The 9,175-nt window shown below is 39.5% G+C and overlaps 1 pseudogene across 2 annotated transcripts; it reads left to right on the top strand.

Moving 5' to 3' along the window:
- The first annotated feature begins 8,032 nt into the window (after positions 1-8,032).
- On the top strand, positions 8,033-8,949 carry LOC149246377 (protein RADIALIS-like 4 pseudogene; annotated as a pseudogene). 2 transcript variants are annotated; one of them, XR_016265558.1, is made up of 3 exons: positions 8,080-8,148; positions 8,361-8,415; positions 8,660-8,949. The product of XR_016265558.1 is annotated as a protein RADIALIS-like 4 pseudogene, transcript variant X1 (transcript). The 2 variants fall into 2 exon arrangements; XR_016265559.1 differs by lacking the exon at positions 8,361-8,415 and having other exon boundaries at positions 8,033-8,148.
- Positions 8,950-9,175: the final 226 nt, after the last annotated feature.

The following is a 9,175-nucleotide window of genomic DNA, read 5'->3' as shown; positions in this document are numbered from 1 at the left end:
AATTTAGAAATACATAGCTATAATTATCAATTTAAATATCTTTCTAAAACATTCTTCATCATTTTTTAGAAGATTCTCCTTGTCTATTTTTTCTAGTACCCTCGCATCTTCATGTTGAAAGTATAATTTCAACTGTGCGACAGTTGAACCTTGCGGCAGGATGAGGACAATAAACCAAGCGCATCGGCAAGTCGGCATATCGGCTGGTCAGAGCTTCGGAGGCATGCAGCGACAGCGATATGAAATATCGCCGATATCGCATCGGCGAAATCGCAGCGGAGGACTTACAAAGTGGCTTTGTTTTTGTGCGATAAGCGATCGCCGATATCGCATCGACAAAGTCAAAGTGAAGGAGTCATAAAGAAGCTTTTGTGTTTGCGATAAGCGATCGCCGATATCGCATCGGCATATCGCTATCGGCAATGTCATAGAGTCGGGGTCTTTGACATGAGAAAAGTTGCGATGCGATGCAAATAAAGTCAATGGTTAAAGTACAGGTCTGCAGCTAATAAATTTGACGTGAAGTAAAAGTTCCTTTACCGCCAGTAAATGTCAGTAAAACAGTAAATGCAATTTACTGTGGTTGGTAAGTTTTGGTGAAGTTTTTTAATTTCATTTAAGCGGGAGTATGGGCACAAGTAAAAGCTGGTAAAAGCATTTAATTTTTATTATTTCTTTTACGGAAGCATGGGAAGTGAAAACGTAAAGTATGTTTTTGTTGTTGTCATATATATGTAATATTTTTGTGTATTGAAGATATATATAGAGTGGTAAGTGAAGAACGCAGCAGCGCGTATGAAAACATACACAGCAGTGTAAATGAACTTTGTTGCACAGCAGTGCATAAAATCAGTTGCTCATTGTAATGAGAAGGGTGTAGTGTGAGAGAGGATAATGCACAACAGTGCTATCCGTGAAGAACAAAAGAGCAGCATGCCTTTTGTTGATTGGTGGTGAAGCTCGCGGCAGCGAAACAACAAGGAAGATGCACAGCAGTGCATAGAATAGTGTTGAATTTTAATGTATTGGATTTGCATTGAAATGCAAAAGAAAAGAGCGCTCATGTATTTTGAAATTGTGAATGTAAATTTTGTTTTACAGCAGTAAGCTTATGTAAACCTTTGTTACAGCAGTAAGTTGTTGTTTTTCACAGCAGTGAATATGAAAATGATTTTACAGTGGTAAATCTCTCTCTGAGTGAAAGAGGATGAATGTTGTTTCAGGCTTTATATTTTAATCAATAGAAATATTTTTATCGCTGTGTAATACTCTGTTATGAGTAGATTTGTCTTAAAAGCTTCCCTGTGCACAAAGGTCCTGGAACAGTGGAAACAGAGCATTGGCTCTGTGGAGTTAGAATGTCTGGTTTTGGTATTTCCCATTGAAAAATACCCATCAGTGGTATCAGAGCTTGTCCAGGCTCTTTGAAGACTCAAAGAAGCTGAAGGAAGGTGTGGTTGCAGCAGAGAAAGCTTCTCCAGCAGTGTGAAGTTTCAGCCAAAGGGATTCAGGTATTTCCCAAGTTTCTGAGTTATTATTAAAGACAGTCAGTTGTTTTAAAAAAAAACACAGTCAAGTATTAGAAGCCTAGATAAGAATGGCAAAGTCAAAGAAGAAAGCCTCCAAGCCTGCTAAAAATGTGTCTCCCTCCTCTACTAAACTAGAAGGCAATCCATTAGAATACATTCTATTTCAAACCCCAAAGTTTGATGGAAACTTTGATGTATGGGAAATAATGATGAGGGCTTTCCTAATGTCTGAGGGGATTGAAGTCTGGGAGTCAGTGATTGATGACAGCAAGATGGATGAAGAATCCATGGAGTATGATGCACAAGCAGTAAAACTAATTTTGGATGGACTCCCTGATTCTGTGAAGAGGAATCTAGGAAAATATACATCAGCAAAGGATATATGGGACAGACTGCATGACCTTCATGCAAAGGGAGCACTGACCATGACAATGAGTCAAGAAGAACCCATCATAGAAGCTGAGAATGAAAAGCTTGACCTCATCAAGCTTCAAGTAAAAGAAAGGGATGAAGAGCTTGCCAAGCTCAAGAAGGAGCTTGATCAATGCAAGAGGAAGCATCATGAAGAAGTCATGTCTATGACAAATCAGCTGAATGAAGCAAAGAAGCAGGCAGATGCCTTGACAAGTCAACTTGAACAAAGGCACATAAGAGTGAATAAGCTTGTAGAAGAGATTGGACAGTACAAGGTAGAGGTCTCCTCCCTTAAGTCCGAACTACAAGAAGCCAGGAAGCAGGCACAAGGAGCTGAAAAGAAAATGAAGAGCAGTCATGCAAAAGATGAAGAAATCTCCAAGATGAAGACTGAGATTATCTCCTTCAAAATAGTAGCAGCTAAAGCTACTCGTAGCAAGGAAGAAACTGAGGGACAACTAGCAAAGAGAAATGATGTATGTGAAAAGTTAGAAGAAGAGATTGTCCTCCTCAGGAAGAAGGTTGAAGGGCTGAACAAAATAATGAAGAGCTCTCAAGCTCTGGATGACATGCTCAGCTATCACAGATCTCCATTTGATAAATCAGGACTTGGGTATGTAGGTGAACCCTCAAACAAGGATGAGGATGCTTTAAGCAAAGGAGATGTGAAGAAGCCAGAAAGAGATGGTGATGCTCCTAGTTCCAGCAAAGGCAAGGAGAAAAATGAAGGCTGCAATAGAAGAGATCCTGCTCCAAGAAGAAAACCAGCTCCAAGAAGAAATGTAGCTGATGTCAAAGAGGCAAGATGCAATGGTCATCATCAAGGGATCTCAAGGCAGCAAGGCTTCAGAAGTGCATCAAGGAAATCTCCATCTCCCAGGTACCAAAGTTCATTTTATGGTTATTGTTATGCTTGCTCAAACTTTGGTCATATGGCAAAAGACTGTAGAGCATTTCATGGAGATAGATGTTGTGGTCTCCGACAATCTCCAAGAAATAATTTCACAAGAAGAAATCATGAATCTTTATTCATGAAGAATGTTGAATGTTTCAAGTGTCATAACATTGGGCATATGGCACGTGAATGTAACTTAACATGGGCTCCTATGCAAGCTAGACCCATGCAAAAGAAGAAGGTTACACAAGTATGGAGAAGAAAAGAAATACAGTGTGAAAGCCCCTTAAGCAACGCAGCTGATCTAAGTTTGTTTTGAGAAAACTTGCCAAAGAAGACAAGTATACATTAAAGGGGAGCTTGTAATTTTTGTTTGCTGAACTGTATTAACAGTCATTTGTTGATGGAGGATGTATTGCAGCACAGCAGTTGCAAATGAAATCGTTGTTAATCCCTCTGAAAGGTAATATGCAGCAGTGATGAAATCAGCAATGTTTTTGCTTTGTGTTTATGCAATATGCACAGAAATGCATAAAGAAGAAAAGATGGCAGCGCTCAAATGTAAAGAGCAGCAGTATGCAAGGCAATGAGACCCTCACAGCAGTGGGAAGACAGAACATAAAACAGCAGTTTGAAATTTGTTTATGGAGCACATGGATTAGAATGAACAACAGTTTGAAATTTTTTTTTGTGGTGCACATGCATTGAAATGCATAGCAATGGAAGGTAGTTTCCCTTCTATGTAATGTGATAGAACATACTCACAGCAGAATGAGTGTAATGCACAGCAGATGAAATGTTTTGTATTGGGAATGAAAATGCAAAGCAGTGAGAAGAAAATGAGAAGGCAAAACGCAGCAGAGCGTAAATGCCCAGTGGCTGAGAATGCAATGAAATTTCTCACACAACAGTAAAAAAAAATGTAATGTTTTTCTTCATATGCAATGCAGCATGCAAAGAAATGCATAAAGAAAAACAGGGACAGCAGATTTTTAATGCACATGGATGAATGAGAATGTGTATGGCAGCATAAAAATGAAAGGAACTGCACAGCAGTGCATTGTGTAATAAAAAAAATGAAACTGAAGATTGTGTGAAGCAAGGGTGCATAAGAAAAGGTAGCAGCCTGTGTTATTTTTTTTGTGGAGAATGAAGTGCCAAGAGTATGGGCACAGCAGTATGATAAAACAGAAAGGAAGCAGCAGTGCAAATTGCAGCAGCAACACAACAACAAGTGTATGGACAGCAGCAGCTTGAAGAAAAGTTTTCCCTTTGTGAAGAAGGGAAGCATGCATAAGTGCACAAGTAAAGAATTCTCACACAACAGTGTGAATGTGAGAAAGGGAAGACACAACAATGCAGAGTTTGCAAAGAAATGTAAGAGAAGTGCAGCAACACAACAGCAAGTGTAGACACAGCAGTGTGAGGTAGACACAGTAAAGAAGATGGCACAACAGTGCAGCAGAGAATATGCAGCAGCATAGGAGAACATTGTAATGAGTTTGCACACACAGCAGTGCAATGGTTGTTTGTTTTGGAACTGCATTTGAAGCAGTCAATTGGTGAAACCCTCTGTTAAAGAGGAAGGTGCTTTTCAGCACATTGTCATTAGTGAATCCCTCAGTCAAGAGGAAGATGCTCTCGCTGTGTTTTGGAGCAGCAATGCATTCTACAGGCGTGTTTCAGCAACAGCCTGTGTGGATGAAACTGTAATTTTCTGAGATAACAGAAATTGGTTGTGGAACTGAAGCGTTCCTTGGTGAATCCCTCTGTTGAGAGGAAGATGCTCTCTAGCATAGTTTGGTAGATCCCTCTGTCATGAGGAAGGTGCTCTTAAGCACAGTTTCAGGTGAATCCCTCTATTAAGAGGAAGACAACTTTGTTTGTTTATGAACTGCAGCAGAAGCAGTTGGTGAATCCCTCTATGCGAGGAAGATTGGTGAACCCCTCTATGTGAGGAAGATATTCTTGTAACAGCAGTTAGTGAATCCCTCCATGTGAGGAAGTGTTTGGGTATGATTGAATGCCCGACAGTTGAAATTAAAGGGGAGTGTTGAAAGTATAATTTCAACTGTGCGACAGTTGAACCTTGCGGCAGGATGAGGACAATAAACCAAGCGCATCGGCAAGTCGGCATATCGGCTGGTCAGAGCTTCGGAGGCATGCAGCGACAGCGATATGAAATATCGCCGATATCGCATCGGCGAAATCGCAGCGGAGGACTTACAAAGTGGCTTTGTTTTTGTGCGATAAGCGATCGCCGATATCGCATCGGCAAAGTCAAAGTGAAGGAGTCATAAAGAAGCTTTTGTGTTTGCGATAAGCGATCGCCGATATCGCATCGGCATATCGCTATCGGCAATGTCATAGAGTCAGGGTCTTTGACATGAGAAAAGTTGCGATGCGATGCAAATAAAGTCAATGGTTAAAGTACAGGTCTGCAGCTAATAAATTTGACGTGAAGTAAAAGTTCCTTTACCGCCAGTAAATGTCAGTAAAACAGTAAATGCAATTTACTGTGGTTGGTAAGTTTTGGTGAAGTTTTTAATTTCATTTAAGCGGGAGTATGGGCACAAGTAAAAGCTGGTAAAAGCATTTAATTTTTATTATTTCTTTTACGGAAGCATGGGAAGTGAAAACGTAAAGTATGTTTTTGTTGTTGTCATATATATGTAATATTTTTGTGTATTGAAGATATATATAGAGTGGTAAGTGAAGAACGCAGCAGCGCGTATGAAAACATACACAGCAGTGTAAATGAACTTTGTTGCACAGCAGTGCATAAAATCAGTTGCTCATTGTAATGAGAAGGGTGTAGTGTGAGAGAGGATAATGCACAACAGTGCTATCCGTGAAGAACAAAAGAGCAACATGCCTTTTGTTGATTGGTGGTGAAGCTCGCGGCAGCGAAACAACAAGGAAGATGCACAGCAGTGCATAGAATAGTGTTGAATTTTAATGTATTGGATTTGCATTGAAATGCAAAAGAAAAGAGCGCTCAGGTATTTTGAAATTGTGAATGTAAATTTTGTTTTACAGCAGTAAGCTTATGTAAACCTTTGTTACAGCAGTAAGTTGTTGTTTTTCACAGCAGTGAATATGAAAATGATTTTACAGTGGTAAATCTCTCTCTGAGTGAAAGAGGATGAATGTTGTTTCAGGCTTTATATTTTAATCAATAGAAATATTTTTATGGCTGTGTAATACTCTGTTATGAGTAGATTTGTCTTAAAAGCTTCCCTGTGCACAAAGGTCCTGGAACAGTGGAAACAGAGCATTGGCTCTGTGGAGTTAGAATGTCTGGTTTTGGTATTTCCCATTGAAAAATACCCATCACTTCATAACTACCATGGCAAATAACAATCTGGAGTCTCCGGCCCTTTCGAACTAGAAACAGAGAATTAGGGCCTTGTTTTGTGTTTTCCGGAATATCTCCATTTCTCATACCTACATGATTCAAAACGGCAAGGCTGACAACATTGGCTCTGTGGAGTTAGAATGTCTGGTTTTGGTATTTCCCATTGAAAAATACCCATCACTTCATAACTACCATGGCAAATAACAATCTGGAGTCTCCGGCCCTTTCGAACTAGAAACAGAGAATTAGGGCCTTGTTTTGTGTTTTCCGGAATATCTCCATTTCTCATACCTACATGATTCAAAACGGCAAGGCTGACAACATTGGCTCTGTGGAGTTAGAATGTCTGGTTTTGGTATTTCCCATTGAAAAATACCCATCACTTCATAACTACCATGGCAAATAACAATCTGGAGTCTCCGGCCCTTTCGAACTAGAAACAGAGAATTAGGGCCTTGTTTTGTGTTTTCCGGAATATCTCCATTTCTCATACCTACATGATTCAAAACGGCAAGGCTGACAAACTTTCAAAGTCCAGCTCGACGTAGGACAGGATACACTATCAATGCTTTGCCCACGGAAATCAGCTGGAGTCTGGTCACATCAAACTATGAGAGAGTAGGTTAATTTTCGCAGTGTGTATAGTTTTGTCAAGTATCTTTTGACTTTTGCTTATTTTTTATTTCTTAATGTAAATTGTGATCAATCTTATAGTTGAACTGATTTGTAACAAAACTCTTCTGAGAATTTAGATGTGGAAATGTAATCCTAATCCGATGATTGTACTTTGTTTTCTTTATTTATCATAATGAAAGTGTTTTTTCCGTTGGACCAAAAAACCGCCCTTTCAAATAAATTTGGAAAGCTTATATTCTCAAGAATCTTCAAAAGCCCATGTCCCACGTCGAGCTTCGAAAGCCTATTCCAATCGATCTTCACAGGGGCATTAGCATAGAATCCCAAAGCCTCATGCCTGGGCTTTAACATAGAATCTTCAGAATCCCGTCTCACATAAATTTGGACCTTTAAATTGAGTTAGGAATTGAAAAACAAAATCCGTCGATTTGGATTCTAAAACTGAGTGGTTTCTTTCAGAAAAAAGAAATTGAAAAATAAAACCTATCGTTATACAGCAGCCCCACGATGACGTACTCAGCACCTACGTCCCTTATGAGTGTCGCGGGACGTACGATTTTCTTTTGAGTGGAAAGAGTTGACAGGTCGTCTAATTGGCCGATCGAATCAAATCGAATAAAATATTAAATGATGTGATATTGAGGGGCTGAAATTCGCTGACTTTGCCGCAGTTTTCTCAGTCGTTATTGAGGGTCTGAATATCGTGTAACTTCAGTGACCACAAAGATATTCCATGGACTCTCATGGCCCATAAAATTCACAGCAGCAATTTCCAGAGTCGTACTTTATGAGTTTGAGTTTTCATTTACAACGATACCATTGTGGTGATTGGATACCCCGAGCAATACCAGTCCAATTACAGCATTGCACACACAGTCAAAGGAATCCAGTTCAACAACCATCAAGTTGATACTCAAGTTGTCTCTGAATCAAAAAGAGATCTGGCGGCTTGCACGCTTTACTCTACCTCTGATAAAGCATGATAACAGCATTATACTTAAAAATCTTAAAATGATATTTTAAGAAGTTAATGGACAAACTGCATCATTCTGAGTCTAAATGTTGTTTTCTTTCTCTTCTGAATCTGATTCCTCCTGTTTGAATTCAGACCCCATCGTGTGGTTTGCTTACGAGGGAATCGCTCATTATTATTTTGAGTACTTATCAGAGATTCCACAACTGGCCCAGAACCAGAGCTCCTATTAATACGAGCACAGGAGGTTATCCAATGCAAGCTGCTTCCATCAGTCCTTTCTGGGAACGTGACTTGCAACGCCTCCCTTAGCCCCTCCTGTATCCAGTTCTCTCAAAGCTTGGTATTTATGTCAATTTTGTTTTCCCTGAACACAATTTGATATATTGGGCATTTTAAGTTGAAATCTGTATTGGATTTGCCCATTGGGTTCCTCGATTTCAATACTCTTAACTCCGGATATTTTTATGTGTTCCTGTGACATTTCAAATAATTGGGTCATTGCACTGTTTCTACAATTCTATTAAATCTGAATACAAAATTTTTCACTGGCAGGTGTTTATCTAATATTATACAGTCCCATCAATCTTTTGTCTGCATCAGTTGATCAGTAAGGTCTTTGCTTTCAGTCACAAAGTCTATTAGTTGTGTCGTTGCATTTTGTCACAAAGTCGAAGTTGGGTATTCGATTTTTGTTTTGTTACATGCTAATATTGTTGAAGGGTTACTAGAACATATTAACTGGGGTCTTAGTTTTCTGTTTTCTTAAAGTTAGTAGAACTCTCCCAATTGCAGCATTCTTCTCCATCTGTAAACACTGCCATTGAACTCGCTGTGCCTGGTGTCATTTTCAGGCCTAATTGCACCATGGCTGGACAATCAACTGCTTCATCAGGAACTCATTCTTTCTGGACTTCCCAGCAAAACAAACAGTTTGAAATGGCGTTAGCTCTCTATGACGAAGGCACTCCTGACCGTTGGCGTCATGTTGCTTCCAAGGTTGATGGGAAATCCCCAGAAGAGGTCAGAAAACATTACGAAATTCTGTTAGAGGACTTGAATTGTATTGAGGCAGGCAAAGTGCCATATCCCAACTACATATCGTCGCAGAACTCGGGATAGGGAGCGAGCTGCAATGGGTAGAAGAGGCGAACAGGCATGTCTAAAATTTCTCAGTCCTTTGCATGTATTTTGCAATATCTTTATTATTATATATGGCAATCTGGTAACATTAGTGATCTAACGTAGCCTTAATTTTCATCCAACCACTGAAGAACGATTGAAACTTTCCAGTTTTTGTTTTGAAATAATAGTTTTCTTTGCTTGTGAATTAGCAATAGGAATTTACCATTAAAGGTTTGGTAGAAAAA

The sequence above is a fragment of the Pinus tabuliformis genome, chromosome 7 (assembly GCF_031772625.1).
Source record: "Pinus tabuliformis cultivar Carrire ecotype Pingquan chromosome 7, CPIR1, whole genome shotgun sequence".
NCBI lineage: Eukaryota > Viridiplantae > Streptophyta > Pinopsida > Pinales > Pinaceae > Pinus > Pinus tabuliformis.
Note: the sequence above shows the minus strand (reverse complement) of the source record. Positions and strands in the feature narration are given on the sequence as shown.